Here is a 21759-nt window from a genome sequence, read left to right on the forward strand (position 1 = left end):
AATAAAAACTTTGAGGTTCGCCGATGACATTGTAATTCTGTCAGAGACAGCAAAGGACTTGGAAGAGCAGTTAAACGGAATGGACAGTGTCTTGAAAGGAGGATATAAGATGAACATCAACAAAAGCAAAACGAGGATAATGAAACGTAGTCGAATTAATTCGGGTGATGCTGCCGGAATTAGATTAGCAAATGAGACACTTAAAGTAGTAAAGGAGTTCTGCTATTTGGGGAACAAAGTAACTGATGATGGTCGAAGTAGAGAGGATATAAAATGTAGACTGGCAATGGCAAGGAAGGCGTGTCTGAAGAAGTGAAATTTGTTAACATCGAGTATAGATTTAAGTGTCAGGAACTCGTTTCTGAAAGTATTTCTATGGAGTGTAGCCATGTATGGAAGTGAAACATGGGCGATAAATAATTTAGACAAGAAGAGAATAGAAGCTTTTGAAATGTGGTGCTACAGAAGAATGCTGAAGATTACATGGGTAGATCACATAACTAATGAGGAGGTATTGAATAGAATTGGGGCACAACTTGACTAGAAGAAGGGATCGGTTGGTAGGACATGTTCTGAGGCATCAAGGGATCACCAATTTAGTACTGGAGGGCAGCATGGAGGGTAAAAATCGTAGAGGGAGACCAAGAGATGAATACACTAAGCAGATTCAGAAGCATGTAGCCTGCATTAGGTACTGGGAGATGAAGAGGCTTGCACAGGATAGAGTAGCATGGAGAGCTGCATCAAACCAGTCTCAGGACTGAAGACCACAACAACAACAGCACTGAAGATGATCACTATGTGATTGAAAATCGATTTTGCTATCAATAAACCATCTATATTACGGCCATCGCTGAGCTTCCTTTTAATTTAACCTATATGGTCGTTGTGCACACACCACTCCATGGAGTCGCCAATCAATAAAAAGTCGATCATTCTTTTGGGCTAAGTAGCCGAACATAACCACTTCCCATCAGTAATTGGTTGAGTTGGGAGTGAGGACCCAGTCTGTTCCATGTAAACGCAGCCCACACGATTATGGAGCCACGGTCAACTTGCACAGAGCCTTATTGACAATTTGAGTCCATGGCTTCCTGAGGTTTGCGCCACGCTCGAACCATACGTAACGTACGTCCAACTTTCATTTCTGCAGTTATTTCAAGCAGTGTTCCTTGTCTGTTAGCACTGACAACGCTACGCAAACGCCGCAGCTCTTGGTTGTTAAGTGAAGGCCATCGTCCACTGCGTTGTTTGTGGTGAAAGGAATTGCCTGAAATTTGGTACTGTCGGCACGCTCTTGGCACTGCGGATCTCGGAATACTGAATTCCCTAACGATTTATGAAATGAAATGTCCCATGCGTCTTGCTCCAACTACCATTCTGTGTTCAAAGTCTGTTAATTTCCGTAGTGCGGCCGTAATGACGTCAGAAACCTTTCCATATGAAGCATCTGAGTGCATACGAAAGCTCCTTGTGCACGCGATACTGCCGGCGTCTCTTTAAGTGAGTGTCGCTATCCCATGACTTTTGTTATCTCGGAGTACATCTATAAACAATAGTGAATAGTCTTTTTGTTGCCACTTCTCCCACTGATTTTAGCCATTGTGATGAAACGTCTTTTCTGCCTTTAAGTCGTCCAAAGCTATTTTAAATTCTGGCTCTAATAATGGATCCCCTATCTGTTCCCTGTCGACATTCGTCTTCTATTACCTCATCAGACAAGTCCTTCCCCTCATAGAGAATTTCAATGTACTCTTCCCAACTGTCCGCTCTCTACTCTGCATTTAAAAGCGGAGTCCCTATTACACTCTTAATATTACTGCCCTTGTTTTAAATTTTACCGAAGGTTGTTTTGACTTCTCTGTATCCTGAGTCAGTCCTCTGACAGTCATTTCAGCTACATCTGCATCTACAATGCTTCTCCGCAAATCGTACTTAACTACCTGACGGAGGTTTCATCAAACCATCTTCTCACTAACTTAAAATTCGTTCTCTATTATCCACTGAAACTACTAAGTGTAACTGCTGCTAGTGTCTCTTTACTTATTTTTATCATTTAAACAATGACCTACAGAATTTTCCCTGACAAAGACAACTCAAACTTAACCTATTCATTTATTACCAACAATATACAAGTCCAACGCAATCTGACTGCTATCCAGTATCAAGATGGCTTCAAATAAATAATACAAAAGAATGGCCCATAATTGCAAGAAATCCTAACAATAACCCATACTTTTTCATAAGTCTCTTACCTCACAGAAAATCTTCATACCACGAACTACAGCTATTACAGCAAGCGGCAAGTACAGCCAGCTAAATAAATAGAGTCTAACTACTATAGACTCTAACTACTAGGAGGCATATGGGTAGTAAAAGAAATTTTTTGTTGAAGAGCAAACAACGTATTTAGAAGATTTTTACCTTATTCATGTGATATCCAGTTCCAAAAATTATATGGTTGTCAATAATTCAACTACCTAAACATTGACACTGGACTCGCATTCGGGATGACGACGGTGCAATCCCGCGTCCGGCTATCCTGATTTAGGTTTTCCGTGATTTCCCTAAATCACTCCAGGCAAATGCCGGGATGGTTCCTCTGAAAGGGCACGGCCGACTTCCTTCCCCATCCTTCCCTAATCCGATGAGACCGATGACCTCGCTGTCTGGTCTTCTTCCCCAAACAACCCAGTCCACCTAAACATTACCAACTACATCCATCCTCATTTTAAATGCATGTCCTACCAGCACTGAGTCTCCGCTAAGACATGTCCAAACCCTTCATTGCCTGCTCGCTAACTACTAGACTTGGCCACTGTTTCTATGTTTCGATACAGTGTATCGATACGTGGAACTGTTTCAGTGTCTCGGAACGGCTGTGGTTCATTGTTTCGAAACAGTGGTGTTTCATTCCGCCCCTGTGTCGGATAACCGGACCAGATTCGAACTCGAGCCAGACACAGAAACTGTATCGTTGTTTCAAAATAAGGCTGTTTCAGTCCACCTGTGCTTGGAACGGACTAATTGTATCGAAACGAGGATGTTTCATTCCGCTCTGTGTCGGACGACATTCGGGCTCGGCACAGGTAGTGAAACACAACATACCACTTCATGAAACACTTTCAAGAGTATCGAAATATTTTTGACAACAAATAGCATGAAGCTTAAGATATCCGAAAATAAAGCTTCGTTTCTAGCTGACTGTCCTATTCCGAAATGGCGTAACATCTGCTTTAGAAACACTAACAAAACAATAAAACAACGCATACTATTCACATTGAAAATAATAAATATGTGAAAATCATTTAGTTAAATTACACTTTTTTTATAACATGCGCTTCTTTGTTCATGTGCAATAATCATATTAAGAAACGCAAGTAAGCCTACAACATTTTGAATAAAAAAAGGCGTAGAGTGACAGTTATTAGACATATACATAAATTTCATGTAGGTATAATTGCAAGCAATCTGTTTGACATATCACTGATAGTGTAATGGTGAACGGGAAGGGTTGGGAAGCATGGTGAATTTATAGTAACGGTTCGAAACACCTTGAAAGACAAAATTTTTTTGTTATATTTTGTTATTTATTCGAAGTATTTGGCGTTATTTGTGAGTCTATAGTCACTGTGCCTATTATCCACAATGATTTCCTTTGTGTGCATGGAAATTATCAGGATGGGTATATTACCCATACTAATGGAATGTGGGAATCCCAGTAGCATATCCGTAGTTTCTGCATCGCTCCCACCTCCAGTTCTGTACGTGTTGGTTCTTCTGTCTTCAGCTATGGCTGTCCTCAGCCAATTGGAAAGGATGAAAGTCACACGGCACGAAAGCAGTGCATTTGCTGCAGGAAATACGAAACTGCCAATACGACAAAGTGATAGTTTCATACTTCCTGCTATATGATTAGCGCTCTCGCACCTCATTTGTGTTTATATGGACATACTTATACAGTAGACATTCAAGATGATAAATTGTGTAGGTTTATTAGATTACAAAACACAAATTGTTTCACTGTTTCGAAACAACGTATCGAAACATTACATTGTACTGTTTCATTTGTTTCGAAACAGTTACATGTTTCACTTTGCCCATCTCTACTAACTACTAGTCCGTCCAACCACAGAATCTCTTGCCGAGGGCGCAGAGCACTGTCAGCGATATTAATACAGTCTTCAGCGCTGCCAACATACAAACAGACTACTTACACCACTCACGAACAGCGTGCAAAGGAAACCAGCACCGATATCTTAACTATGATTTCCCACATTAGTTATGTGATCGTTTCCCCTATATAGGTCGGTGTCAACAAAATATTTTTGCTTTCGGAGGAGAAGATTGGTGACTGAATTTTCGTGAGAAGATCCTGCCGCAATGAAAAATGCCTTTGTTTTAATGATATCCACCCCAAATCCTGTAGCATGTCCTTGATACTGTCTCTCCTATTTCTCGATAGTACAAAACGTGCTACCCCCCTTTGAACTTTCTCGATGTACTCGGCTAATCTTATCTGGGAAGGATCCCACAATGCGCAGCAGTTTTCCAAAAGAGGACAGACGACTGTAATGTAGGAAGCCTGTTTAGTAGATTTGCTGCATCTTCAAAGTGTTTTGCCAGTAAAATGCGGTCTTTGGTTCAACTTCTCCACTATGTGTTCTTTCCCACTTAAGTTGTTCGTAATTGTAATTCCTAGGTATTTAATTGAATTTACGGTCTTTAGATTTGACTGATTTATCGTGTGAGCGAAATTTAACAGATTCGCTTTAGAGCTCATGTTCATTATTTAGGGTCAACTGCCAGTTATCGCGCCATACAGATAACTTATTCAAATCGTTTCGCAATTCGTTTTGATCTTCTGATGAATGTACTAGACGATGAACGAAAACATCATCTGCAAACAATCTAAGACGGCTGCTCAGATCGGCTCCTAAATTGTTTACATAGGTAAGTAACAGCATTGCGCTTAGAACACTGCCTTGGGGAACACCAGAAACTACTTCTGTTTTACTCGATGACTTTCATTCAGTTACTACGAACTGCGACCTCTCTAACAGGAAATCACGAATCCAGTCGCATAACTGAGACGATATTCCATAAGCACGCAAATTGATCACAAGCCGCTTATGAGATACGATGTTAAAGGCCTTCTGGAATCTAGAAAATCGGAATCAATGTGAAATCCCTTGTCGATAGCACTCAACACTTTGTTTGAGAAAAGTGCTAGTTATGTATCAGAAGAACGATGTTTTCTAAATCCGTATCGACTATGTATCAGTTGACCAATCTCTTAGAGGTAATTCATAATGTTGATCAAAAGTTTCCGGGCACACCCAAAAACAAACGTTTTTCATATTAGGTGCATGGTGCTGCCAGGTACTCTATATCAGCGGCCTCCGTAGTCATTAGACATCGTGAGAGAGCAGAATGAGGCACTCCGCATATATCACTAGGGGTAAGATAGATGCTGCCTACGGGAAAATTAAAGAGACTCAGATGGAAAACCAGTTCTAAGCAAAGAAGGGAAAGCGGAAAGTTGGAAGGAGTATGTAGAGGATCTATACAAGGGCGATGTACTGGAGGGCAAAATTACGGAAATGGAAGAGGACGTAGATGAAGATGAAATGGGAGATATGATACTGCGCGAAGAATTTGACAGAGCACTGAAAGACGTAAGTCGAAACAAGGCTCCTGGAGTAGGAGCCTTGGGAGAGACAGCCAAGACAAAACTCTACCATCTGGTGAGCAAGTTGTATGAGACAGGCGAAATACCCTCAGACGTCAAGAAGACTATGATAAATCCAACCCGAAAGAAAGCAGGTGTTGACAGGTGTGAAAATTACCGAACTATCAGTTGAATAAGTCACAACTGCAAAATACTAACACGAATTCTTTACAGACGAATGAAAACTCCGGGAAGATCAGTTTGGAATCCATAGAAATGTTGGAACACGCGAGGCAATTCTGATCCTACGACTTATCTTAGAAGATAGATTAAGGAAAGGCAAACGTACGTTTATACCATTTGTAGACCTAGAGAAAGCTTTTGACAATGTTGACTGGAATACTCTCTTTCAAATTCTGAAGATGGCAGGGGTCTAATACCGGGACCGACAGGCCATTTACAATTTGTACAGAAACCAGAAGGTATATGGCACACGAAAGGGAAGCAGCCGTTGAGAAGGAAGTAAGACAGGGTTGTAGCCTATCCCCGATGTTATTCAATTTTTATACTGAACAAGCAGTAAAGGAAAGAAAATTTGGAGTTGGAATGCAAATCCATGGAGAAGAAATAAAAAAACTTGAGGTTTGTCAATGACACTGTATTTCTGTCAGACACAGCAAAGCACTTGGGAGAGCGGTTGAACGGAATGGACAGTGTCTTGAAAGGAAGATATAAGATTAACATCAACAAAATCAAAACGAGCGTGATGGAATGCAGTCGAATTAAATCATATGATGCTGAGCGAATTAGTTTAGGAAATGAGACACTTAAGGTAGTAAATGAATTTTATTATGTGCGGAGCAAAATAAGTAGAGAGGATATAAAATGTAGATTGACAATGGCAAGCAAAATGTTTCTGAAGAAGAGAAATTTGTTAACATCGAGTATAGATTTAAGTGACAGGAAGTCCTTTCTGAAAGTATTTGTGTGGAATGTAGCCATTTATTAAACACTGACGGTAAATAGTTTAGACAAGAAGAGAATAGAAGCTTTCGAAACGTGATGCTTCAGAAGAATGCTGAAAATTAAGTGGGTAGATCACGTAACTAATGAGGAGGTACTGAATAGAATTGGGTAGAAGAGAAATTTGTGGCACAACTTGACTAGAAGAAGTGATCAGTTGATAGGACACATTCTGAGGCATCAAGGGATAACCAATTTAGTATTGGAGGGAAGCGTGGAGGGGAAAAATTGTAGAGGGAGACCAAGGCATGAAGACACTAAGCAGATTCAGAAGGATGTAGGTTGCAGTAGTTACTCGGAGATGAAGAAGCTTGCACAGGATAGAGTAGCATGGAGAGCTGCATCAAACCAGTCTCTGGACTGAAGACCACAGCAACAACAATATATACTCTCAGGCGAGGTTTGAGAATGTGAGAAGATCGTTTTTTGTTTATCTTCCAGTGCCGACAATTCATTGGCTTAAGTAACGCATACCGATCATTTGTTATGTTATACGATTCAAATGATGATCGTGCCATTCTGCAGGAAGAACTGTGTCGAACTTCAAATGAACGTTTTCCGTTTGATTTCGTCTGCATTCGTTGAAACGTTGCTTTCGTTTCTGACATTTCTCCGTTTTCTGAACCATGAAACACTTTCATTTATTTGTTGTAGGCAAACAGCAAAGGCTTCAACAAAAGACACAAAATACCAGTGCAGCGACTGCAAAATAGCCATGTCTAAATATTGTTTCAAAGTATGTTATACAAAAAATTATACTATGTAAAAGAAATATGTAAAAATTTGTATATTTAATCAAGAAGAAGAAAATCAAGGCATTAATAAAAAGCTTAGTCTCACAGTTAAATGTTGGCTAGCGTTCTTCAAAATAAATAAATAAATAAGTACAACAAAATAAAAAATGGCCGGCATTCTAAGAAACGGCAAGGTTTATGTGACAGGCAGTCAGAAGTTGATCGATTAATCATCCTCTCACACAGACAACACAATAACATTTCGTCAGGCAATCACAGTGTCAGATTTCGGATCGCTGCAGCTTGAAACTGAACAGACAACACGATGTGTTCCGAAGACTGCCGACTTTTACCGATCAGACCGGCGGCCGATTCATCGAGCCCTTTTTGTAGCTAGTCTGTTGGGGGCTCATAACACAATACCTTATGTAGGTTATCAATTAATAACAATATCAGTTGATGCGCGGTTCGAGGTGCCGCCCGACAATGTCAGTATTGGGTCTTCGCCCGGCCGGTTAGCCGTTTGGTCTGAGGTACTGCTTTCTGGGCAAGAAGGCGTGCTAGTCTTCGGCACGAATCCGCCCGGCGGATTAGTGTCGAGGTCCGGTGTGCCGGCCAGCCTGTGGATGGTTTTTAAGGCGGTTTTCCAGCTGCCTCGGCGAATGCGGGCTGGTTCCCCTTATTCCACCTCAGTGACACTATGTCGGCGATTGCTGTGCGAACACTTTCTCCACGTACGCGTACACCGTAATTACCCTACCACGCAAACATTTGGTATTAGACTCGTCTGGTGTGAAACGTTCCGGAGGGCTTCCACTGGGGGCCGAACCGCACAGTAACCCTGGGTTCGGTGTGGCGTGGCGGTGGGGTGAGTGGACTGCTGTTGCCTGTTGTGGGGTTGTGTACCATTGTGGCTATGGCGGGGACGAAGCCTCTCTGTCCTTTCTAGGTCCTCAGTTCAATACAATACAATTGGGTCTTGAGCAAAAACGGTTTAACGACCACTGCTTTAAACAGTTTTAACATTATCCAATCTATTTACCATATTTTATTATTTTGGTGGGAACTGATAAAGGGAAGTAGTGAAAGTTATCGATAGTGCACATGTCAGCAAGAGCACGGTTAGGAACTTGGTTAAACTGGCAGGTGTACTTTGGGCATTAGTCTGCCTTTTGTGCTGTCTACATCCACATCATAATCCGCAAGCCTCCTGACGGTGGATAGCGGAGGGTACTTTGTACAACAGTGTAATTGTTCCCTTCTCCTCTTCCAAGCGCGAGTAGCTCGTGGGAACAGCGATTGCTGGTAACCCTCTGTGTGGACTCGAATCTCTCTGATTTCATCTGCATGGTCCTTTTCCGAGAAATACTCGTACGTAGGAGCAAGCAATATGTTTGCTGACTCTTCTAGAAACGTATGCTCTCAGAACTTCAAGAGTAAACCACACCGTGATGCAGAACGCCTCTCTTGTAGATCTGCCACAGGAGTTAGTCGATCGTCTCCTTGACGCTTTCGTGCTTAATAAATGAATCTGTAAAGAAATGCTCTTCTTTAGCTATTCTCTACTTCCTCCATCAATACTGTCTGGTACGGACCCCAGACACAAAAGCAATGTCGAAGTATTTATTTATTTATTTATTTAACCTGATCAGATTAGGGCCATCAGGCCCTCTCTTACATCGGACCAGTGTTTCACACATGCAGCATTTCACACATCAGAGTTACATCATGAACATAGTTTAAATGAGAAAATTAGCTTACTCTAGTGACAATTTGAATAAAGTGTAGTGACTAAGACCTAATAAAGTAAATGCGGAAGTATTTTTACAACAGTTGCTATACATACAGATTATGATAAAAGCAATAATAATAACAGTAAAACAAAAAATCAAATAATAATGATGAATATGACTAAGACCTAATAAAGTAAATGCTGGCAGTATTTTTACATCAGGTGCTATACATACAGATTATGGTGAAAGCAATAATAATAACAGTAAAAAAAAATCAAATAATAATGACAAACATGAGAAAGAGTGGCAATAATAATGAAGGTTTGTGCAGATGTACATTAATATATTGGTGTGTAAAGTAGATGTTTACTAGTATAGCGAGTTTTGGGTAAGGGAGGTTTAAGGAGGGGGAGAGAGGGAAGTAATGAGGTGAAGTGCACTCATGTACAGAGGAACGCATTACTGTTGCTTAAGTAGATACGTCATTAACTGTTTTTTGAAGCCGGTCATGTTTTTAAGTTCTCTAACATAACGAGGGAGGTTATTCCAGAGTCGGGTTCCCGCTACTGTAAATGACTTGGAGAAAGTGACTGAGCGATGCAGTGGAACGGAGAGGATTTTATTATGATGGGAACGTGTGTTTCTGTCATGTTGTTCCGACATGAGTGTTAGGGAAGAGGAGAGATATGAGGGACAGTGTACATTTATAAGTATTGGTCGAACGAGGGTTCTGTAAGCTACTTCCTTTGTTGATGGACTAAATTTCCTGAGAGTTCTTCCAATGAATCTCATTGGCAGTCTGGCGTATGATTAAACTGCAATCAGTTTGATGTGGTCATTCCACTTCAAATCGCTCCGTACGCATGTTATTATTTTAGTTGTGGTCTTCAGTCCGAATGGTTCAAATGGTTCAAATGGCTCTGAGCACTATGGGACTTAACATCTGAGGTCATCAGTCCCCTAGAACTTAGAACTACTTAAACCTAACAAACCTAAGGACATCACACACATCCATACCCTAGGCAGGATTCGAACCTGCGACCGTAGCGGTCGCGCGGCTCCAGACTGAAGTGCCTTTAACCGCGTGGCCACACTGGCCGGCTTCAGTCCGAAGATTGCTTTTATGGTACTCTATTCTGCACAAGCCTCTTCATCTCCGTGTAACTACCGCACCCTACATCCTTCTGAATCTGCTAACTGTATTTATTTATTTATTTATTTATTTATTTATGCATTTATTTTACCTGGCAAGATTAGGGCCTTCAGGCCCTCTCTTACACCTAACCAGGCATACTCAGATTCAACAAATTTCAGTTTCTACAGAACGTTAAGGACATATAACATGTTATACAGTATTAATGTTACAGAAAAAATTAGAGATTATAAAAGTACTACAATGATAATTATAACAATCAAAAAGTAATTATAATAATCAAGAATAATAATAATAGAAATGACTATGTATAGGAAAGTGAACATATTTTTTCTTTTATGAATGTCAGTCCTATTGCTAGTTGGGAATTTTCTCGTTATATTCTTGCAGCTTGTGAGTTATTCTCATCAAGCAGAGACATAAGACGATAGAATGGGGTGAAAGAGATATAGAAAAGGTAGATAAGTTAGAGGAGGAGAAATAGAATGGTAAAATTCGAAGCTATGATGGAGAGGAGAAAGAAAAAGATGAGAGGGGCACGACAATGGTGGCTATACCGTCCCTAATATGTAAGTCTTGAGTTTCCTCTTGAATGTTAAGTGGTTCTGGATAAGACGCAGATCACAGGGGAGCGCGTTCCATAGTCGTATGGCTGAGATGGAGAATGACACAGAGAAAGATTTTGTGTTATGTAAAGGTACAGCCAAGATGCTAGATGTATCCGATCTAGTATTGCGGTTGTGGAATGATGATAGGTGTTTAATGTGAGAAGATAAGTATTGGGGGCACCAGTGGCTAAGAAATCGTTGAAGTAAGCACATCGTGTGGAGATCGCGTGCCTTATGTGGGCGTATCCAACCTAGCTGGGAGTATGAAGAACTGATATGATCATACAACCGTATATTGCATACGTATCTAGCGCAAGCATTCATCACTAGCTCGAGGCATCTCGAATTTTCACTATTTGTGCCGTGTTGAACTACATCACAGTAGTAAAGATTAGGCAAGACTAGTGTTTGGACTAATTTTTGTTTAACATGGGTTGGAAATATTTTTCTAAATTTTTGAATTGCATGTAGGGAGGAGAGCGATTTCCGGCAAGCTGTGACTGTTTGTGCTACAACGATGAAAAATAATATTACAACTATGTCAAACGTTATTTTCATGATATAAAGAAGAATTGACGATATTAAAAATGTAATTATAATTTTATTATTTTAATTTTTATGATCAGTGAATCAAAGATTTTCTAGTGCACGGAATAAACTAGCATTGTTTGTACTACGAAACTATATATGATTGTTAAGTGAGAACTGATTCTATGTAAGGCATTTTGTCTGGGTGGATTTTGTTCTCGTACTGGTCGATAGAGAAAGAAAAGTTTCTTAATCGATGTATGTAATGTGAATTGTATAAAGGCTATAAAAAGGAGAGAGAGAGAGAGAGAGAGAGAGAGAGAGAGAGAGAGAGAGAGTGTGTCCTTGCGGACAATCACCATATTGTATAAGAAAAGGTAAATACAAGTAATTCAAAACAAATATCTCTAAAGTGTATCGTCTTGTCATTTCTAAAGACTGAAAATTGCGGTGTTTAATTTAAACCTGTCCTGAATAACAGCGAAGAACATTTATGTCATCATATATTTTCGTCGTTTGACCACGGTTGTGCTTCGCATGTTACTTTTTGTTACGCGACGTGTTAGGAATATTTTCATTATACGCGCAAAAGTGCACACAGCTTCAATCGAACCTGCATCTTTCGGAAACGATAACTCTTAATCAGTACAATTGCGCGAATACCGTCTAAATCGCAAACGTGATCACAAAAGTGTTTTCTGGACCCGATTTTTATAAATGTGTAGACTTGAAAGCGAACAGCATTGCACCATGGTTGGCTCGCAACAATTGAAAGAAAACAAAACAGGGACTGAACAACTTTAAATTTTAACGCCGTCAGCGTTACGAAAGCTGGACGACGTAAGTTAATTAATTAAATATTATCAGGAAGAGACTTATTAAATTTTAAAGATTAAATCATAGCAAGAATTTAAAGCATTTTAGCATCATTACGTTTCTTTGCATTAGTACTTGAGTATCAGATACCATCATATCTATTTAAAAGACAGCGCGTAAATAAAATTGCCACCTTTTATAATTATTATTATAGCAATTCATGTATTAATCAATTGGTGTCACTGTACGATTCCGCTCCTCCCCCCCCTCCCCCCCCCCCCCCCACGCCACCCGTCCCGCACTCTCATCACTTCCCTACAGTACTAATATTGTGATCCCTTGATGTCTCAGAGTGCGTCCTACCAACCGATACCTTCTTCTAGTCAGGTCGCCCGCAAATTTCTTTTTTCCCCAATTCTATTCAGTACCTTCTGATTAGTTACGTGATGTACTCGTCTAATATTCATCAAATTTTAAAAGCCTCGATTGTCTTCTTATTTAAAATGTTTATCGTCCATATTTCACTTCAATACATAGTTACACTCCATACAAATACTTTCAGAATTTGCTATCACTTTAATCTATATTCGACGTTAACAAATTCCTCTTCTTCAGAAATGCTTTTCGTGCCATTCCCAGTCTACATTTTATATCCTCTCTACTTCGGCCGTTTCCTAATCTGATTCCCTCAGCATTACCTGATTTGATTCGACTACATTCCGTTATCTTTTATTTTGCTTTTGTTGATGTTCATCTTACATCCTGCTTCCTAGACACTGCCCATTCAATTCAACTGCTTTTCCGAGTCTATTGCTTTCTGTGACAGAATCACTATGTCATCGCCAAATCTGAAAGTTTTCATTTCTTGTATCTGAAATTTAATTCGTTTTCCGTCCGCCCCTGGTAGCTGAGTGGTCAGCGCGACGGAATGTCATGCCTAACGGCCCGTGTTAAATTCCCGGCTGGGTCGTAGATTTTCTCCACTCAGGGATTGGGTGTTGTGTTGTCCCCATCGACACGCAAGTCGGCGAAGTGGCGTCAGCTCGAAAGACTTGCGCCAGGTGAACAGCCTACTCGACGGGAGTCCCTAGCCACACTGCATTTCCATCTCCAATTCGTTTTCCCGATTTTTCTTTGATTTCCTTTATTGCTTGCTCAGTGTACGGATTGAATAACAATGGGGTAGGCTGCAACTCTATCCCACTCCCTTCTCAATCACTGCTTCCCTTTCATGCCTCTCGACTCTTAGAACTACCGTCTGGCTTCTGTACAAGTTGTAAATAGCCTTTCACTGGTACCTTCATAATTTCAGAGAGACTATTGCAGTCAACTTTTCAAAGGCTTTCTCCAAGTCTACAAATGTTAAAAACGAATGTTTGCCTTTCCTTAAGCTATATTCTGCGCACACTCGCAGATATTTTATGGAAGTAATCGCTTCCAGCATTGTTCCGAAATCGTGAAATCATACAGGAATGGGTCTTTCTGACTGTATAAGCAGTACGTTACATTTGTTTATGTTGAGGGTGTCATTTCCTGCACCGAGCGTCGATCCTCCACAAGATCCTCCTATATTTCACTACATTAAATAAATGGTCCTATATCCATAAATGAGGACGATTTATAACTTTAACTTTGTATCATGAGAAGGAGAGGCGGCTTGAAGTTTTCGAGTCACCCACAAATCTGAGAAACTATTACGAATGCTCAGGCCTTTGTTAACAGTCTGCATTGGGGCACCGGGTCAAACGCTTTTCAGAAATCTAGGAATGTGGAATCTAGATGTTGCCCTTCATCAATGATTCGCAGAATATCGTACGAGGAAAGGGCAGGCTGAGTTTCGTACGAGCGTTGCTTCCTCTGTCTGTGCTGATATGTGGACAGAAACTTTTCTGTCTGTAGATGCAGGTGTCGGCGGCTGCGAGCCACACCACGAATGATGACAACTGGCTGCACCCGCAGGCTGCTGCTTGTGCAATCGCCACTGGCTGCACAGAGGAGCAGACGTCACCGGCTTCCACCGTGCGGAGTAGCCTCCAGGGTCGCGCCACCTGCTCGTCAGCGCGCTGGCCCACAGTGTTGGGCGCACTGCCGGAGCTGGCTGACACGTCCACCTTCCAGCTGCTTACCCGTAAGTACCCGCGGCGGGGTTTCCGCCAGCGTAAAGCGCTTGCAGGAGCAGTTGCTACCACCAGGTAAGCTCGTTTCAGCGTCTGCTGATGACGTATGTCAGTTTTCTGTTTGGTATCGACGTGACAGTATTTACGCAAGCAGAGCAGGTATCCGAAAAATGAAGCATAATATTCCGGTTGTATCATCATGATTTAGCAGTTTTGCACTCTCTTAGAACGGACGTCTCTCCCAGCTAGCAGTAACCTCGTGTTTAATCACCAACTATGCTGAACTGTCGTGTTCTTCGGCGTACTATCTCTCTCTCTCTCTCTCTCTCTCTCTCTCTCTCTCTCTCTCTTCCTCACCTGCTATTCTCGAAGTATTTCATACATGGTTATTGTGTGATACTGTTACACTGTCCAAAAAGTTTATTTAATTAATTTATTATACTGAATATCTCGCGTTTAAACTCGACGATTTTTATTTAATTCTGTTCCCGCATTTTCTTCTCCTACTCCCCCTCTTACCGCATTCGAACTACGTAACAAATTTTATTGCTTAAAGTGACCTCATAGCAGTCTTCAGGCAACCACAGACGTAGCTACACATGGGACATGTTAATTTTCCTAAACAGTAAAAGCACCGTCCGATCTTTTTACGTTTACAACTTTCAGCCCACGTAGAAAAAAACCAGTTGTTTTGAACTCTCAGCACTTCATAACGTATTGGTTAGAAACTTGGTAGTTTAGTTAGTAGTTATAGTTTAGTACGTTCTGCATTCTCTTTTTATGAACAGCATTGCCTATCTCTGTGGCCGGGAGGTTCTAGGCGCTTTAGTCCGGAACCGCGCTCCTGCTACGGTCGCAGGTTCGACTCCTGCCTCGGGCATGGATGTGTGTGATGTTCTTAGGTAAGTTAGGTTTAAGTAGTTCTAAGTCTAGGAGACTGATGACCTCATATGTTAAGTCCCATAGTGTTTATAGCCATTTGAACCATTTTTTGAACACTATTCCACACAACGTTTCTTTCTCGCGCGCTTTAATATTTGTAAATTTATTCTGCGAGACATCTTGATTAACTTGCTTCTGCAAATATTCGCCGGGAATATGGCAAGAAACAAATTTAGTTTGTGATAAATATTTCCACGGTAAGTGGGTTTATCGAAATGTTTTAAGCATTCGCTACGCGGGTAAGGGTGTCTCATGTGCTAGACACAATTAAAATGCAGAATCTCAAGATGTTAATGAATTACTAAATTAATAATCTCAGAATTCTTTATACAGTGAAACCAACAAATATGCACTTGAATATGCGAACTTCGTGTAATATGAACTATGTCGGATTAGTCCCAGATTCCTGATTCCGGGTTATGTATATCAGAGGTTAGTAGATTCAAGCGTAGACTAGAATTACTCATCGTATAGTAAATGCTTCGAATGGGTTATTGTTTTGTGTATGCAGTAAAATACCTTAGCTGGAAACCGAAAACATATCTGTAGTGCCTTTAAATTATTATTTATTATCTTTTTCCGACTAGTACGTCTTGCACCGGCATTGGGGCACACGATTTAAAAAACTGAGTGAAGACCTTCACCTTGCTGCACGCGGCATATCATATTTTTCAACGTGAAGTGGAATACACGACTTAAATGAGTGCTGCAGTTCTTAATCGCTATATATGTAACACCTACTTTGATATCTTGGTAACATTCTGCAGAAATAGCTTTGTCATCTAATTATTATTAGAGAAGTTTTCCTAAAAATAATTTTCCGTACTCTTATCCAAACAGTGTGTTCTTTTATGCCCAACTCAAAAAATAAAAAAATGATTACAAATAAATACTCCCACTTACAATAACGTCAAGAACCTGATGATAGAGAGGCTAGATTAATGGCTGTCGAGTTGATGTTCTCGGTCAGTTTCTGGAAAAAAAATGCCACTATGGACGCCGTGATTATATTCGAAGTGTGTTAGAGAGGTTGTTGTGTTTGAAAAGCCCACTACCCAACGAAAGAAAAACTACAGAAAACAAAGAGTAAATTAAATTTTCTAAGGTGAATAATGAGGAATCTAAGATAAGTACGCAACACAAGATGCTTGAATAGTCTTACGCTAAAAGGGTCAGCAAGCGTCAATGAACTGGTTATAGTGTAAAAGTTCGCAAATAGATTCTTGGTTGGGTGGTGAGAGCACTTCCTGCGAACTTCAACCCCCGTAGACACCCGTGCTTTTACCCGTTCCACTATTTTCATTTTCGACAATCTATAGATAACATCCGCAAATAAAGTCGTGGATATCAAGGTCGACATTGGAAGCTTATAGCCGCCAATTCCGGTACCAAATTTATCTACTTTTTAAGTATATTTCGATTCACCTAATACGCAATCAAAACTACACGACTTTTACATCGATACCTAGAAAATTGGACGACCGCATTTTCTCTAGCTGTAAACGTGTAACTGCCCCGAGGTTCCAGAATAGAACTAAGGAGATGATGGCGTATGCGCTGCCTCGTGGGAGAAAGGCGAACTTCTGCTTGAGGGACGTGAAAACTTGATGTGTACTCTCGCGCCTCTCGTACTTTTATTACCTACCCTCTTTCTCCCCACAATACTTTGCTGTCTTAATGCCGTTCACACGGAAATTCGATCACTCAACTAAAGAAGCTGCTGTAAAGCGTCTCAGCAAACGTTTTCACTGGGCAAGCTATTGCCCGCAGATCAAAAAGTGTAGCTTAAATTCCTTGTGCAATGTCGAACGATTAATCTTCTGGGAGAGAATAGATCGGTACACGTGTGTAAGGAGCAATTGGAAATCACAAGTCTCAAGTCACAACATTTTTTTCTAACTAATTCTGGAGTAATTTGCAGCCAGTTTCATTCCTCGTCTACTTTGGCAGTTTGATGAGGGCTTGATGCAACTGCCCACAGCACTCCATTAGTGTCAGTTTCGTTAACTTAGCCAGTCAGAAATTTCGTGAACCGTTGTAGTACCGTCTGATGACATAATTAATTAGTACTGTCTGGTGACATAATTTATCAGGTCTAAAAGCTCTACTGGCGGTTCTTGCTACTTGTGTCGTATGGAAGAAAAGAAAACTGCTACTAGAGGAGACACGTACAATCAGGGTCCACAATGTGGCAGTTGACTGATATGATTCTGCCTCCCACATTTCGCTTTCCACTACACAGTACAGAGAAACAATGTAGCTTATACCTTGACCGGAAAAGCAACTTATTTGTGTTATCAGACTGCGAAGATTTCATTCGATTGCAAATGTCAGAACTACTTTTGTTAATGTCTTTAGTCAGTGTTACAATGTTTCTCAGACATTGTTGATCCAAACAAAACTACTTTTGTCGCAGAATCGCTACCTAGCCTCGACGACAGTTTCCAATGCGAACACCTCACATCAATTTTTCCTGAAGGTATTTTCGTTCTGTCGTTGCAAGAATTATAAAGGAACTACGGACAATATGGCGACACAAATGAAGAATTCAATGACGCCTTGTCAATTGTTTCACCCCTACTCACAGAAGCCACCTCTAACACGAATAAAAGTATTGAAGGATCTTGAAGGTTGTTCCTCACGGATTTTATCCTTACCTTTGGTCTCGTAAATCTGAAAATTGACGAACTACCCGCGGCAGTTACGGGCCCCAATTTTCCTCATTGCTGCCAATGTAAACCAGATAAATGGTGTGGCAGTGCAAAGGATGTTTGTTTTTAACTAGGAACAACTAAATATCTCGAAAAAATATGCGTCGTATGAAAAAAAGTTGCAAATGGAAAGTTAATATTTTTCAAGGGGGTGTCTGTACGTCAAACCTGCCACCCTCTGATCTGCCCACCCTCCAGAGGGGTCAAAGTTTCGTCTTCAAATGGAAAAACCTCACTTTTATTGCAGATTCGGGTTTAATGCAAAAAGCGGGCAGGGTTTACTAGCATCATTGTGGTAGAAGGCGCTGTAATCGACGAAATTCGATTTTTCCGATTTCTGCAATTAAGAACCGACTCATTTGATTCTAATTTACATTTTAAATAAAAATGTAAACAGTTTTTTCCAATTACTTGATAGTACTGTTTTAAATTTAATATAGTGTTTCAAATTTGATAGTACAGTAAAACTTTTACTGTGCCCTTCGGGTTTGATTTCAGTGAGTCCTGACACCAATGGTGATGCTTGAAGGTGAGTCCCCTTGAATCTCACAGTCACAGTGATTCCGGAGTGCTCGTCAGTACTACCGCTGTAGCTCTCGCGCCGATTACAGAGCCAACTACCACGAACGAAAAAAACTTGTTCCACATGAACCTTAGGTATTTTTTGACGTGAAATCCGAAGCTCCACATGGGGGTGGGGGGTGGCGGGAAGGGAGAGGGTATAGGAGTTGGCCACTTTTGGCATAGGTGGATGTCCCCTTTGAAAATATTAACTTTTCACCTGTGGTATTCCGGAGGGTATTTAAATCGGCCGCCGCCGCCGCTTCCCTCTGAGCAGCCATAGCGTACGGATCTCCGTGCCGGCACGTTCACAGGAGCTCAGTCCGTCAGTTCACCTGATGATGGCGACATGTATGATCGCCGAAATATTGTGCCCGTTGGACACTATAGACCGGCAACACACCCGTGGATATTTTGATTATCAAATACGCCGGGAGAAACTCAAGAATCACTGTATACATCATCTTGCAATTGTCTTACGACGACACACACACACACACACACACACACACACACACACATAGAGGGGGAGAGAGTGAGAGAGAGAGCGCTTTTTTTTAATGGCGGGAAGCACAAGAACACTTTTAAAGACGATAATCTCACGGGCTACTACCCAACCCCGAAATTACTGTACTGTGCCTCCCGTGGTCGTTAACGGAAACACGCGGCAGTTGGACTAACCAAGCACAGCGGTGACTAAGGAAAACTCATTACACCGCAAATGGTTTCAGGTTAGTTGCGAAACGGTTCAGTGTGTCCTCGTCAAATATAGTCCGTAGAGCAGTACGGCGTCGTTCGTAACCATGAAACCCCTGTTAATAGAAAACAGAGGAAGAAGATGCCACGAAAGTGGATGTATTCAAGTGAAAAGAAGCTAACATTAAAAGTTGTACAGTTTTAGCAGGAAAAAAAGCAGAATGAGGTAATGATACCCGTATTTTTGATACTTATATACAGAACAGTCTTGCGGGCGGCAAACTTGCAGGGAAGTCAGAATGAACGTTAAAATACGTTTTGAAAGATTTTAATAAAGCCGAAGAAACCAGAGAAAAAATTAAAACTCCTAGAAAACACAGGCGTTCTAGATATAATGAAATAATAGAAAGGGGCAAAATACACCAGTTTTATTCACGAACAAAACGTGGGTGCTTACCCATTACACGACGAAAAGTGCTGGTAGCATGTAGAAGTTACGGGCGTAATGACTAAGAGCAAGCCAAATAACTATTGTGTTCCACTCTTGGAGGAGTAAGCAGCTTCACAGAGGAAGCAAAGTCAGTTTATGATTTGGAATCTAAATTTCGAGATCATCACGACGATATGGAAATTTGTAGTAAGGACTATGGGACCAAACTGCTTAGGCCATGGGTCCCTAGGCTTACGCAATACTTAAACGAACTTATCCTAAGGACAACACACAACACACACCCATGCCCGAGGGAGGACTCGAACCTCCGACGGGGGGAGCCGCGCGAGCCGTGACAAGACGCCCTAGACCGCACGGCTACCCCGCACGGCACGACGATATGTATAGCGCTAATTATCACAAATGTTTAGAATGGAAACTGATTTCTAACATCCCAGATGGTAGTACTGTTGTACTTGATAACGCACTGTATCGTACTGTTTAGAGAAATAAAGCCCCTCACTGCTGAAACTTTCGAAAAAGATATAACTGAATAGTTCATTCAGAACAAATTCAGTTTTGAAACGAGCTTTTACAAATTGTGCGATATAATAAATCAAAGCCGGTTTTTAAAGCAGATGCTGTTGTTAGCGATATACTGTTCTGTCTCCCACCATACCACTTATTTGAAACATGTAGAATACAATTAAACAAAAAAATAGCAGAAAAATGTTTCTTCCGCTACGTTAACCGAAGAGTCTTTATCTAGCATTACCAAACATGACTGGTTAAAAGCCTTAGAACGTGTGAAAGGAACTGGAAATTAATATTGAGGCAGAGATGGCTTCCTGGAGGAGGCAATAGAGAATATAATAATCAATGTTGGGCTACAGAATGGAGATGAATATGTGGCAAATGAAGACGACAGTGATATGAAAATTGATATGGCAGACGAAACTGGAATGGATTCCAAAGAAACTGGTACAGCAGATGAAGAACTTGGCGCCTATCCTTTTCGCGATGGACGATCTACTTCATAGGTCTAATCACCAAGGTTAGCGCAGTTTTCATTGAGTAACTACAGTTGTAGCGTCCTTCCTTTCCTTCACAAACCCGATTACTAGCTGATTCGCAATAAGCTTACCGATGCGCCCTCACGCCCAAGTGCAATAGTATTGTGGTCGACTGGTACTTGATGGCACTAGCAATATAAATCGCCCAAGGGGATCTCGATAAAAGAGGAGTGTTTTAGAGTTAGTGGACGTATTTATTACATGTCAGTTCACGCCCACTGGACACGCATTCTGGAGTAGCAGGTTTCAGATCTCCTCAGGTTTTTCGTGATTCTCCTGAACATAACCGATTTCCTTACCTTTCCTTCTCCAATAAGAGCTTGACGACATCGTTTTTGCGGAATTAAACAATAATCTTCCTGCCGCTTATTCGTGCTTGTAACTCTGTACACAGAGCTGTCTCACAGTGAACAAACAGAAGGTGTAGAAACTGACCCGAGACGTTGATTTTAATGTCGATCGATGCTGCATGCCATTTCGTCAGTGTTGTGTACAGAGCCGTGCGAGCTCAAATATAGCCACTGTGCGTAACGGGACTGCAGTGCCTTGCGACTTTCGGTAGCACGTCTATTCCGCGTCCTTGAGCGTCATGTGGCTTCTTCTGCAGAACGAGTACGACTAGAGTGGTTTTTGCAGACTGTGGCGATATTTTCCATGGCGTAGGAAATGACGCATAAGATTCACGCGGCACTACTACTATCCATTCCAATACGTCTCTTATAACGTGCCCTGGCCCTTATGCTCCATTCAGCACAAATCCTTCTGTATAAACTGAGGGATTAGTAGTCCTGAGAGAAAACGAGTGGTAGAGGCAAAATTCAAGGTTAGTCGCACCTCAGCTATTAACAGAGCTACCTGTGAGAAACAAGGATTTGCGCTTGAGTGCCGAACCTGCACGAAGTTCTAATAAGACTGGAAATTTCAAAGCGGCGTATAATTGTTTATTTATTAGCGCTTTGACCA

At 41.1% G+C, this 21759-nt stretch overlaps 1 protein-coding gene across 1 annotated transcript in view; it reads left to right on the forward strand.

Annotated features, from left to right (window-relative positions):
- The first annotated feature begins 14279 nt into the window (after positions 1-14279).
- The window catches only part of LOC126148994 (serpin B8-like), a 125701-nt gene continuing 118221 nt past the window's right edge, over positions 14280-21759 (forward strand). The window contains exon 1 of the mRNA XM_049915787.1: positions 14280-14394. The gene's annotated coding sequence lies outside the window, so the exon portion shown is untranslated. The remainder of the gene's footprint in view (positions 14395-21759) is intronic.

Source organism: Schistocerca cancellata, chromosome 2, assembly GCF_023864275.1.
Source record: "Schistocerca cancellata isolate TAMUIC-IGC-003103 chromosome 2, iqSchCanc2.1, whole genome shotgun sequence".
Classification (NCBI taxonomy): domain Eukaryota; kingdom Metazoa; phylum Arthropoda; class Insecta; order Orthoptera; family Acrididae; genus Schistocerca; species Schistocerca cancellata.